We start from the raw sequence: 13,972 nt of genomic DNA on the forward strand, positions 1-13,972 counted from the left end.
AGCTGCTGAGCTGGACTTCTGGTAAAACAAAAACCTCAAATGTCTGCTGAGTAGGATAAGACAGTAGGCCAGTTACCCTTGGACATCCTGCAACACCCACAGCTGCTGGTTGCAGAGTAGCATTACAGACATCTGGAAGTAGTTCAGTCGCTCACTATTAGTTTGGAATAGTGTGGTGGGGAAGGGGAGCAACAGGCAGGAGGAATGAAATGTGGGGGGTGGGGAAGGAAGGAGGGAGGATTACCTGTTAGTGTGCTGTTTCTTTGACTGACAAAGCACTTGATTTATCTGTGTCAGAGAAACAAATTCCAATGGACAACCTGTTTCAAGTTTCATTACAGTTTGATGGAGAGTGAGGGACACATTTTGAGGTAGCACACAGTTGGGAAATCACTGACTATTTTTTCACTAATTGGTAACAGAGTTCATAGTTCAACTGAGGCCATTCACAGTGGGAGAGTTTCTCAGTGCAAAACTGCACAGTTGGAAACCAATGCAGATTACAATAAAAAGCACTTACAACAAAAATGTGATTTCTGCTTTACAATCAGCCATACATTAGAAAAAGAACTTGCTTTTCATGACCTCAGGATGTTCCAAAAGCACTTTACCGCCAATGAAGTATTTTTGAGGTGTAGTCACTGCTGTAATGTAGAAAACGCAGCAGCTAATTCGCGCACAGCAGCAATGAGATAATGATCAGATAATCTGTTTTGGTGATGCTAATGAGAGCAAGGAATGTTGGCTAGTACATTGGGAGAACTCCCTGCTTTTCTTTGAAATAATGCCTGAACAGGCAGAAGAGGCCTCTGTTTAACATCTTGTGTAAAACGCGGTTTTACTGCAGTGACGAGTAAGCCTAGATTATGTGCTGAAGTCCTGATGTGTAGGTTGAACCCATGACCCACTGATTTGAAGATGAGTAGTTCTGGTGCCCGGCTTCCAGCCCCTGACACGCTCCCATTGCGACACGCGCTCAGCACTGGGAGTGACACAAAAATATGAGCTCACGTTATCTTGCAAGGGCCTCTCATTTGGGCCTATGGCGTATACACCATCAGCCCCGCTGACCTCACGTTAGGCATGGGAAACCATGGCAATATCATGCAAATATCAAACTGTTCGAACGCAGATTAATTTTAATATCCTTTTTTGTTTTGTTTCCTGCCCCGTCCTATTGCGTTTTAAAAAATATATATATTTTAAACCTCAGCGCTGATGGCCTCGTCTGAGTCCTGGTTTGCAGGGGCTGCTGGGAAGGAGCAGGGGTTAATGGGTACACTGTGGAAATGGTGATTGGAGAGCCAGCTTGAGCAAATGATTTTTGTCAGTCCAGAATTGGTAAATTGTCACAACTACTCTGTGATGAACTGTAAGAACAATATCCTCCAGAAAGTAACAGGAGGAAGCAATGAGGGGTTGGGATTAAAAACCTCGGTATCTGAGTTAGATTTTGTAAGTGTTCGAGGTTCCATCTAAACACCACTATTAAAATGATTGTGGCAGACCCGAGTTGGATAGAGTGAAGTAGTTCTGTTAACATTCGGGAGCTTAAGCTCCATTAACCCCGTGCTGTTGGAAACCGTGACATGTAGTTATCTGCGGTGGGTGTGTAGATAACACTTGCCCTTCCACTCCTTGCCAGGGATATTGAGTAATTGTGAGTCGGAAGCTATAACTAACGCGTGGGTGGGGGGGCATTCCAAAGTTCTGGCATGTAGACCCTTAGCAGAGGCTCATCAAAAGCTGCAGAGACTGAGGAAATTGGCTGCCTGCCAGGTCACGCTCCATCAGTGTCATCTGAAAGGAGGATAATTCCTTTCCCTTAAGGAGATCAGATAATTGGAAAAATCTGGGCTGATTTCCATTCCGCCAGATTAACTGGGCATTTAACAGCTCCAAATGCAGAGGTGTTGCAGATAAGCAGGGGTGAGGGGAGCTCAACCGTTTGCTTTATGGAGCTCTTGAAAAATCATCCACAAAGGAATGGGACCCAATTGGAGAGGCCTGGATATCCAGGCAGCTGCAGTCAGGGACAAGGAGAGTCAATGCTTCCCAGTGATTCCGAAATGAATAAATGATGAACTTGTTTACAATGGAATGAGAATATTATTAATCATGTGGTGATAGGGCAGCTTTGAAGTCAGTGAGTGCACTTAAAAATATCTAACCGCCCTCCTTCAAGATCAGGGTCTTGAGGATCAGCATCCCCACTCCCATCACCCCCACCCCCCCCCGCCTCATTCTCTGCCCACCATGCCCCCCCCCCCCCCCCCACAACCCGAACATTCTCCACCCACTGCCCCAACACTCAGCAGTTAATTGGCCTCTGCCAGCTTTGACGACCTATTGGCCAGCAAATCCCCTCACTGGACAAGTTTACCAGACCCACCCCACCCTCACTGAGCATCTTCATTACCTGATGCCCCATTCCTTCTCCGCCTCCCCAGAAACAGCAGCCAAATGGTCTCTGCCCTCCCAGTGAAACCCTGTTGCAACAAAGAGTGCAAAGTAGGGTGCAAAATCCTCACCAGAAGTAAGTGGATGTTTCAGGCTGCAGCTCAACGGATCCTCCCGACGGAACCCTCTTCTTCTCAGGCAGTCCCTCGGAACCGAGGATGACTTGCTTCCACATTAAAAATGAGTTCGGTCTCTGTCACAGGTGGGGCAGACAGTGGTTGAAGGGGCGGGTGGGTGGGGTGCTTGGGTTGACGTGCGCTCTGTTCCGGTCTGCCACTGTTGCGGTTGTCCATGAGAGTCCTGATGTTCCAGGTCCCGAACTTCATTTTAAAGGGTGGAAGATGCCTGTGCGTGAATTCTTTTAACGTGGGGTGGCCGTTGCACACCAGCTACCACACGGGCTTGACAGAGCAAGGTCTTGGTCCAATGGCAAGGGAATCCAAGATGATTGGAGACCAGGCTCTGCTACAATGGCCTAGCACACACACACACAAACATAATGCTACAGTCCTCCTCCCTCCTTCCCGTAGGTCCTCTCTGCCTGGGTTTCGTAGGATGCATTGTGGAACCCTCTGACGCCTAGTTTTCATGGGAAGTCTTCTTTCCAGGTCGATGCTTAGTGGAATTCCAGAGAAAAATGACACCGGGCGTGTTCTGACACCTCTCCTGTGTCGCTGGTACTCTAGTTAAATGAAACAGACGAACTTCCTGTTCGTGCCCAGTATGTCCTTCAGAAATGTATGCTATATACATAGAGGGTAAAGAGCCGGGGCTGTGGGTCTCCGCTCTTATTGTTCCTCCCTAATGCCCTAGGGTTAGCCGCACACAGGGCATTAGCCGGAGAGAAATTTACCACAAATGAAATGGGACACTTCTCTGATGTGTCACGTGCAGAAGAAGATTCAATCTTCGTATCATAAGTGATATTAGGAACTTCTTGGGTAATATTGCGATAAATAACTTGGCACATGTTTTATTTTCTGGGTTTTTAACTCTGACCCCTTTACCTTGTTCCCTCTGGTTCTATACTTACCGAAGGGGCTGACCATTGCTCCACTTGCAGAATCTGCCTTTTACTGGATTTGACATAATCCCATGTGACAGCTCCATGCTCTCTTCCAAATGTGTCGATGATCAGAGGGATTGGATGTTTATAGACTAGACCTGTCAAGCGATTAAAATGATTAATCACAATTAATCTCATGATTAAAAATTTTAATCTGTTAATCTTGGTTTTAATCACTTATTTAATAGATACTGCTGTTGCTAAGTATTGGCAAAAGAATCAGAGGAGAGATGAGGATAATTCTTTTTACGCGGTGATTTATGATCTGGAATGCGCTGCCTGAAAGGATGGTTGAAGCAGATTCAGTAGTAACTCTCAAAAGGGAATTGTATATATACACTTGAAAAGGAAAAATTTACAAGACTACGGGGAAAGAGCAGGGGAGTGGGACTATTTGGATCGCTCTTTCAAAGAGCCGGCGCAGGCACGATGGGCCGAATGGCCTCCTTTTGTGCTGTTTCATTCTGTGATTTTATTTACATGCTAGCCTTAGTTTTATTGTTGCTGGCTGCCATGTTGGTTATATTGGTATCAGTTTTGGCCTGTGTATGACTTTTTTCAGCATTATCTTTGATGTTAGCAGAGGGTGATTGATTATATATGGTGGATAAATTAGTACAAGAGCATTGTTGGTTATACATGTTAGAATTAACAGCATAATACAGAGACAGTCAGGTCGTAAACAATCTGACAACTAAAGGAAAACTAACAAAGTTGCTTTTTAATCATTCCCAGACTTTGGTACAGATAATGGGAAAATTCTTGCTGAAGCGGGGCATCTCGCAATGTGCACTGTGAGTTTGTCGTTTTCCTGCACCCTTCAGCTCAAATATAATTTGCGCCTACAGTATTTGTAGTGAAATGGTGTTAGGAAAATTGATGGGACTGAAGGCCGATAAATCCCTAGGGTCTGATAATCTACATCCCAGGGTACTTAAGGAAGTGGCCCGAGAAATAGTAGATGCATTGCTGGTCATCTTCCAGAACTCGATAGACTCTGGAACAGTACCCATGGATTGGAGGGTAGCTAATGTTACCCCACTATTCAAAAAAGGTGGTGGAGAAAAAGCGAGGAATTATAGACCGGTAAGCCTGACATCGGTAGTGGGGAAAATGCTAGAGTCTATTATAAAAGATGTAATAGCAGAGCACTTGGAAAGCAGTGACAGAATCGGGCAAAGTCAACATGGATTTACAAAAGGTAAATCATACTTGACTAATCTACTGGAATTTTTTGAGGATGTAACTGGTAAAATAGATAAGGGAGAACCAGTGGATGTGGTGTATTTGGACTTTCAGAAGACTTTTGATAATGTCCCACATCAGAGATTAGCGTGCAAAATTAAGGCACATGTGATTGGGGGCAAGGTATTGGCTTGGATAGAGAACTGGTTGGCGGACAGAAAGCAAAGAGTTGGAATAAACGGGTCGTTTTCCGAGTGGCAGGCAGTGACTAGTGGGGTACCGCAAAGATCGGTCCTAGGACCCCAGCTGTTCACAGTATATATTAATGATCTGGATGAGGGAATTGGATGTAATATGTCCAAATTTGCAGATGACACAAAGCTGGGTGGGAGGGTAAGCTGTGAGGAGGATGTCGTGAAACTCCAGTACGATTTGGACAGGTTGGGTGATTGGGCAGAAACATGGCAAATGCACTATAATGTGGATAAATGTGAGGTTATCCACTTTGGTGGCAAAAACAGGAAGGCAGATTATTATTTGAATGGCAATAGATTGGGAGAAGGGGAAGTGCAAAGAGACCTGGGTGTTCTTGTGCACCAGTCGCTGAAGGTAAGCATGCAGGTGCAGCAGGCAGTTAAGAAGGCAAATGGTATGTTGGCCTTCGTAGCAAGAGGGTTCGAGTACAGGAACAAGGATGTCTTGCTACAGTTGTACAGGGCCTTGGTGAGACCGCACCTTGAGTATTGTGTGCAGTTTTGGTCGCCTTACCTGAGGAAGGACGTTCTTGTCATGGAAGGAGTGCAGCGAAGATTCACCAGGCTGATACCTGGCATGGCAGGAATGACGTATGAGGAGAGATTGTGTCGATTGGGCTTATACTCACTGGAGTTTAGAAGATTGAGAGGGGATCTCATCGAAACCTATAAAATTCTGTCAGGCCTGGACAGACTAGATGCAGGAAGGATGTTTCTGATGGCTGGGGAGTCCAGAACCAGGGGTCATAGTCTAAGGATAAGGGGTAAGCCATTTAGGACTGAGATGAGGAGGAATTTCTTCACCCAGAGAGTGGTGAACCTGTGGAATTCTCTGCCACAGAGGGCGGTGGAGGCCAGTTCATTAACTACATTCAAGAAAGAGTTGGATATATTTCTTAAGGCTAAAGGGATCAAGGGATATGGGGAGAAGGCAGGGACACGGTACTGAATTTGGATGATCAGCCATGATCTCATTGAACGGCGGAGCAGGCTCGAAGGGCCGAATGGCCTACTCCTGCTCCTATCTTCTATGTTTCTAACTTGCCGGAAGCGCGAGCTGATATCGGTGCAGAGAGGGCAATGGGGCATCTGAACGACTGGACCATGCGAGATGTCATTTGTGCGAGGCAAATGGTGGAGTGGCATAAATCGACCAGCAAGTCCTGCAGATTCGCAACTCCCAGCGTACCCCTGAACTTGCTTGCTGATTTGTGCATTAGCAACGGTGTGAACTCGCCACTATTTTTCCAGGAAGATTTGGCCAATGTATTCCTACGTAGAATGTTCAGTGTAACTAAGTGAACCCTGAACTCTGCTAACAAATGCCTCAGGCTTTTCTGTTCCTGCCCTCGCCCCGCTCCCTCTTCTCTCAGGCTACACCGCCTCGTAACCCGTTCCCACTCTCTCCCTTCTCCCACTCTCTCAGCCTTTCCCTCTGTGTATCCTGTTCCTACCCTCACCCTGCTTCCCCTTCTCAGACTTTCCGTCCTGGTATCCCGCTCCCACCCTCATCTTGCTCCCTCCTCTCTACATAACCTCCACGATTAACACACGTTAAATAATTCAGCAAAAAAATTGAACGTGTTAATTGCAAAACTTAACTGCGATTAATTGACCGTCTTATTATAAATTAAAGCGAATAGACCCCGAAATGCAAGGGACACGATCCTGGAGTTTGTGGGGTTAGTGGGAGGGCACCTCATTAGCATGGGGCCAGTGGGCACCTATACCACTACAGGCACCACCTCGGGAGCCCACCTAGCCCATACTGCCCCTCACCACCCCGGGCTTCCTGTGTAAGGGGTCAATTGTAAAACTTTTAAAAAAGACCCATTTGCTGGGAGTCCAGCCACTTCCCTGGACTAGACCCTTCAGTGGAGCCCACTTCCACTGTCCTAGAGCCTGGTACTAATGAAGGAAGGTGGTGGGAGCATTCAGGAAAGGGTAAATTCAAAAGCAGTAAGAGAAATGTCAAGGCTGTAGAGCAGAGTAGCGATTTGGGTAAAAACAAGCAGAGTGGGTCAGGAAGGGATGACCAAGAAATTGATCAAGAGAAAAGATAATATGAGAGTAAAGTAGCAAGAGACATAAAAACAGACTGTAAAAGCTTCTATAGGTATGTAAAAAGGAAGAGATTAGCAAAAGTAAATGTGGGTCCCTTAGAGGCAGAGATAGAAGAAATTATAATGGGGAATAAGGAAGTGGCAGCAACATTAAACAAATACATTGGGCTTGAATTTCATCGGGCCGTTGAGGCAGGATTGGAGGCGTGTGGGGGGTTAAAATCGCGAAATCGGGGGGCACGAACCCATCCCGCCCCCAACCTGCCTCCATGCCCATTTCACAGGAGGCGGGTATCAGACCTGTGCGGGGAGCTGCCTCCCCGAGGCGAGAAGGGGATTAGTACCAATTAACTGCCTGTTAACAGGCAGTTTTTAGCCTAATCCCTATTTTTATTCCTGAAGTGTGGGCTTCCCGACAGCTCCACACCACGCCAAGTTAGCAAGACGGACCGTCTGGCTAAAGGGCTTGGAGGGTTCGAGATGTCCGGTGCTCAGGTGAGTGATGGGTGCATGAGTGCAGAGGTAAGTATGTTTGGTGTGTGTAAAGTGTTTAAATAAGTTTTACTTACCTTTACTTAATAATGCAGCCTTCCTTCAGGTCTCGGGAGTCCCTCATCTCATCGGCACAGAAAGCAGAATGGCTGCGAGCTGTCAAAATCTGCAGCCTCTGCTTTCTGTTCTGGAGGGATCTCTAAATCAGCCTGAGAGGAAGGAATTAACTTAGAATACAGATTGTCAGTGTTTGACAGCTTCAAAGAGCTGTCAAACACTGATATTTCATCTGTCAAAAGCTCTTGACAGATGAAATGTCAATCTGTGATGTCACCTGTTGCCGGGTGGCCCTTAATTGGCCTGCTGAGCCCGCTGGGTGGGCTCAACAAGGTCAATCAGGGGAAAATTGAGTGGGTTGGCCACAACTCGATGGAGGCGGGACTACAACCCCAAAAGTGGGAGTCCCGCCTCCTACCCGCCTCCTACACACCTCCATTGATAAAATCCAGCCCATTGTATCTGTCTTCACAGTAGAAGACACAAAAAACATTCTGGATATAGTGGGGAGCCAAGGGTCTAGCATGAATGAGGAACTTAAAGAAATTAGTATTAGTAAAGAAATAGTACTGGAGAAATTAATGCAACTAAAAGTTGACAAATCCCCTGGACCGGACGGCCTACATCCTAGGGTTTTAAAAGAGGCAGCTGCAGAGATAGTGGATGCATTGGTTTTAATCGTCCAGAATTCCCTAGATTCTAGAACGGTCCCCGTGGTTTGGAAGCTAGCAAACATAACCCCGCCATTCAAGAAAGGAGGGAGAGAGAAAACAGGGAACTATAGGCCTGTTAGCCTGACATCAGTCATAGGGAAAATGTTAGAATCGATTATTAGGGACGTGGTAACACAACACTTAGAAAATTATACAGTAATATGATTGGGCAGAGTTGACACAAATTTATGAAAGGGAAATCGTGTTTGACAAATCTTTTTTTTGAGTTGTAACTAGCAGGGTAGATAACGGGGAACCAGTGGATGTAGTGTATTTGTATTTTCAAAAAGCATTCAATAAGGTTCCACATGAGGCTGTTGCACAAATTTAGGGCTCATGGGATTGAGGGTAATATATTAGCATGGATTGAGGATTGGTTAATGGACAGAAAACAGAGTAGGAATAAATGGGTCATTTTTGGATTGGCAGGCTGTAACTAGTGGGGTAACACAAGGATCAGTGGTTGGGCCTCAGCTTTTTACATCTATATCAATGACTTCGATGAGGGGACCGAGTGTAATGTATCCAAGTTTGCTGATGATACAAAGTTAGGTGGGAAGGTAAGCTGTGAGGAGTCCATTTAGGACTGAGCTGAGGAGAAATTTCTCCACTCAGAGGGTTGTGAATCTTTGCAACTGTCTACCCCAGAGGGCTGTGGATGCTAAGTCGTTGAGGATATTCAAGACAGAGGGAATTAAGGAATATGGGGATAGTGCGGGAAGGTGGAGTTGAGGTAGAAGATCAGCTATGATTTTATTGAATGGTGGAGCAGGCTCGAGTGGCCGAATGGCCTACTCCTGCTTCTTATGTTCTTATGCTCTGACTTGGCGCACCTGCCTCTCCGTGTTAGGCCGAGTGATTTTTAGGCCAGGACAGCATGTACTTCCAGATTAGGGGCACTGTGGCTTCCTCCTGCCCCTTACAAGGCTGACTGGAATTTCCAAGTTACGGACAAGACCCAACATATCCAGGTTCTGGCCTTTTTACGAGTATTTCCGGAATTACAGCGGAAGGGAATTCAGCCCTCCACAGTATTGTGGAGCACACAAGTTGTTATCAGTTTAAAACTGACTGAGAGTAAGGAGGGAATTTAGAAGAAATTTTCTTTACCAAGTTGTTAGAGCAATAATTGCCTTGCCACAGGGAGTGGTTGAGGCAGGGAGCATTGTATATTTTAAGGGAAGAGTAGTAAACATTTTGAAGCAGAGGACGATACACGGCAATGGAGAGAGAGCGAGGCAGTGTGGTTAGTTTTGGATTGCTTGAAGCAAAAGGTTGGCACAGACCCAGTGGAATGGGCTCCTTCTGTGCTGTAAACTTCAAGGGCTGGATTTTCCTCTTGATTTACCACCTGTTTTGGAGTGCAAAACTGAGTAAAATGGATGGTAAGCAATGCTCCCGTTAAGCTGCGCATACAGCCGCGTGGCCATGCAGCGGTCTGGAGGTCCTGCGCAGGCCGCTCAGCGACTTTTAAATGGATAAAACCACGCATGCGCAAAAATTTGAATGGGCCGCGCAGCCCGTTAAAGGGGCTGTGCACCCAAAAAAAATAGCAAGAACATTGGTGGTAAGTTCTACCACCTCGAATCTGCTGGTTAGTAATCCACACCCAGATTATCCTTGCTGGGCAATAAAGTGCCATTCCCCTTTGCCTGACCAGAGCCCAACCCGATGCATTTAAATGAGGTCAGGTGGGCTTGGTGAACTCGCCCCAACTTCATTGTCCTCCAATGTCAATCCTAACCTGACTCTAATAAAAATAGTCAATCTATAAGCAGTGGTATGAGGTGGATGCTGCAGTGTGGAGCTGTTTTGTTTGCTGGAGCTGAAGGTTGGTGATACTTTGCCTGCATATTGATTTTAGCCATTTGGTGCTCTTACACACTTGTCTAGCCTATTTAGTCAGCTCTGTAGAAATTACAGTTTTGGACTGGGGTCATGGGCTTTCCAATGGGAATCCCTCTGTTCTATATTTTCAAAATACTAGATTGGAGGTTGTTAGAGTAAGGCCTCAAAAGACATTTGTTCTCTACTCAGGGTTTATATACTTGAAAAGGTGTTGCTTAAATTGCTCTGCAAATCACTGCCTTAGAGGGTTTCACTTTCTCTACTCCTCCCCTTCCCCTGAGGCAGGTGGGGATATAGAAACATAGAAGATAGGAGCAGGAGTAGGCCATTCGGTCCCTCGCGCCTGCTCCGCCATTCAATGAGATCATGGCTGATCATCCAAGTTCAGTACCCTGTCCCTGCCTTCTCCCCATATCCCTTGATCCCTTTAGCCTTAAGAAATATATCTAACTCCTTCTTGAATATAGTTAATGAATTGGCCTCTACTGCCTTCTGTGGTAGAGAATTCCACAGGTTCACCACTCTCTGGGTGAAGAAATTCCTCCCCATCTCAGTCCTAAATGGCTTACCCCTTATCCTTCGACTATGACCCCTGGTTCTGGACTCCCCGGCAATCGGGAACATCCTTCCTGCATCTAGTCTGTCCAGGCCTGACAGAATTTTATAGGTTTCGATGAGATCCCCTCAATCTTCTGAACTCCAGTGAGTATAAGCCCAATCGACACAATCTCTCCTCATACGTCATTCCTGCCATCCCAGGTATCAGCCTGGTGAATCTTCGCTGCACTCCTTCCATGGCAAGAACATCCTTCCTCAGATAAGGTGACCAAAACTGCACACAATACTCAAGGTGCGGTCTCACTATTTGTCAACTGCAGTCTAAAAACCTACCATTTCCACCAAGAGAAGAGTGTTGTCTGTACCAGTCAAAGTCACCACTGCCTTGAACATTTTTGCTACTAATGGATCCTTCCAGGCAGCACCTGATATTGTTGCTACATAAATCAGGCAGTAGTTCACTATTGTATAAAAGGAGATTACTAATGCTCTCTTCAGGTGTGTTGCACAGTTCATTTCCTTTCCAGCTAAACAAAAAGAGCAAACTATCCAATTCTGCAGATTGGCACGTTTCAAACAGGTGTAAGAAACAATTGATGTGGCACGCAAAGCCCAATATGCCAATCCCCTCAATTTCATGATCAGAAAAAGCTTTCATTCAATTAGTCTGCAGTGCCAATCTTATCCTGCACGTATCATAATGCGGTCACCAGCCATTGCTCAGTGGGTAGCACTCTTGCCTTTGAGTCAGAAGGTCATGGGTTCAAGTTCCACTCTAGAGATTTGAACACGTAATCTAGGCTGGCACTGCCAAAGGTGCTGTTTTTCAGATGAGATGTTAAACCAAGGCCCCGTCTGCCCACTCAGGTGAATGTAAAAGATGCCATGGCACTATTTTGAAGAAGAGCAGGGTAGTTCTACCGTGTCCTGGCCAACATTTATCAGTCAACTAGCATTACTAAAAGCAGATTCAGGTCATTTATCTCATTGCTGTTTGTAGAACCCTGCTGTGTGCAAAATGCCTGTAGCATTTGCCTATGTTACAACAGTTACTACACTTCAAGAGTACTTAATTGGCTATGAAACGCTTTGGGACATCCTGTGGAGATGAAAGTGCTATTATAAATGCAAGTTCTTTCTTCCTTTATCAGGAACCAAACCATCATACCAGCCCTGAAGCTATGTATCAGGATGGGTGATTGGTGAATCAGACCTATCCCTTGCAGTCATGGCTTCTGCAGACAGAGGAGGAGAAGTGATATAACAAGGCCAGTGGCCCCCTCAGAAGTGAGATACAACATACAATAGGCATTCTAAAGCCTCGTTGTAAGTGTCTGGATAAATCTGATGAAGCCCTGCAGTCCAGTGAAAGTCTCCAGAATCATTGGCGCTTGCTGCATACTGCATAATAGTGCTATAAAGAAAGGCTTGTTGCTGCTGGAGGTTGATTGGGGGGAGGGGGGAGTTGATGATGAATATGGAGGGGAGTGGTAAGGGCTTCCATCTCTACAGCATGAGGAGGGTGTATAAGAGGGACAGGATGTAAAATAGGACAGCCAGAAGCCAAAGAACGGGGGACACAATTTCTAGCCCAGAGCGAAAATAAAGTCCTCTCACACCTACTTGTTCTTCACCCACCACCAACCCGCTCACCAAGTCTCTCACTGTCAAAGGCCTTTATCCATTTCCTTCATCAGATAGAAATCTGTGGGCTAGAAATTGGGCTCCTTTCCGCCTCCTATTAGAGTCTTCGGGGGGTACTAATGGGGCGCAAATGAGTTTGCGACTGGGTGCAGTGATATCAACGCCTCCCGCTAAATTCGGTGGGAGTTTTATGGCAGCGGTAAGATGTTGCGCCCTGATCTCCTGCACCCGGAGATCGTGAGGTCATTGCCGTGCGCAGCGCCCCGGATGAAAAATTCCCTCTTGCCCCCTGCTTGTGCACCTGCCGTTAACAACAGGTAGAGGAGGCGGCTTTCAGTCGGACGTCCCCTGGAGGAATGCGGTTTAAAGGCGTCCACATCCAGTTTAGTTTTCATCGGCCAACAATGCTGTGTTGTTAGTTTCACATAGGCAAAGAGGCCTATTGACCGAAAGAGTGTTCTGGCACATAAAGATTCTTCAGTTTCATTGAGGGGAGATTTGAAAGTGCAATATTTGGATCCTTTCATGAGGGCTATACTGGACCTCGCCCTCCAGCGTCAACGTGGACGCAACAGAGAAAGAGTGCAAAATGTGGCCAGAGGTAGGAGGGCCAACAGGACTCTCAACAGGAGGCCTTACCCACCCAGGGTATTCCTGCACCAGTTCTCCTACATGAATTTCACTGAGGACCAATGTGTTAGAAAGCTCCGTTTCAGCAAGGACGTGGTCACAGAGCTCTGCCACCTCCTGCAGTCAAACCCCGAGTCTCAGATCAGGACCACCATGGCTCTCTCAGTGGCAGTCAAGGTCACCGTCGCCCTCAATTTCTACGCCAGCAGATCATTCCAGTGTGCGACAGGCAACATCTCCCAGTTTGCCTTCCATTGCTGCATTCGCCAGGTCACAGATGCTCTGTACAGAAGGAGAAGGGACTACATTTCCTTCCCCATGAACAGAGAGAAGCAGCGCGAGCATGCATGTAGCTTTGCCAGGATAGCGGGCTTCCCCATGGTGCAGGGCGCCATTGACTGCACCCACATCGCTTTGCGGGCATCTCATAACAATCCTGAGGTATTCCGTAACCGCAGAGGCTACCGCTCACTTAATGTGCAGTTGGTGTGTGACCACACACGGCAAATCCTGACCGTCAATGCCCGCTATCCTGGCAGCAGCCACGATGCCTTCATCCTGTGCCAGATCTATTCCAGCCATCACATCAAACTTGCGGCTGGCTGCTGGGAGACAAGGACTATCTGCTCTCCACCTGGCTCATGACTCCCCTCCGCAACCCCAACATTCCTGGCCAGCACTCATATAATGAGAGCCATGCTGCCACCAGGAACATCATTGAACAGACCATTGGAGTGCCTTGACCGCTCGGGAGGAGTCCTCCAGTACTCAGCTGAGTGGGTGTCACTTTTCTTCATCGTCTGCTGCATGCTGCATAACTTGGTCATTATGAGGGCGCTGCCATTGCCACCAGGCATAACTCTACCACCTCAGGAGGAGGAGGAGGAGGAGGAGGAAGAAGAGGAGCAGGAGGACAAACAGCGGCGACAGAAGAGGCAGCCACTCAATCGGCTTCCTGCAAGGTGACCGCCTCATCAGACACACAATGATGTAACAAAAGAG

General features: G+C 46.8%; 1 protein-coding gene across 1 annotated transcript in view; it reads left to right on the top strand.

The window, feature by feature from the left end:
- The window catches only part of LOC147124159 (CXXC-type zinc finger protein 4-like), a 133,184-nt gene that overhangs the window by 24,786 nt on the left and 94,426 nt on the right, over positions 1 to 13,972 (top strand). The window lies entirely within an intron of this gene.

The sequence above is a fragment of the Somniosus microcephalus genome, chromosome 1 (genome assembly GCF_052327205.1).
Source record: "Somniosus microcephalus isolate GS21.2 chromosome 1, FLI_Smic_1.0, whole genome shotgun sequence".
NCBI classification, from domain to species: Eukaryota; Metazoa; Chordata; class Chondrichthyes; order Squaliformes; family Somniosidae; genus Somniosus; species Somniosus microcephalus.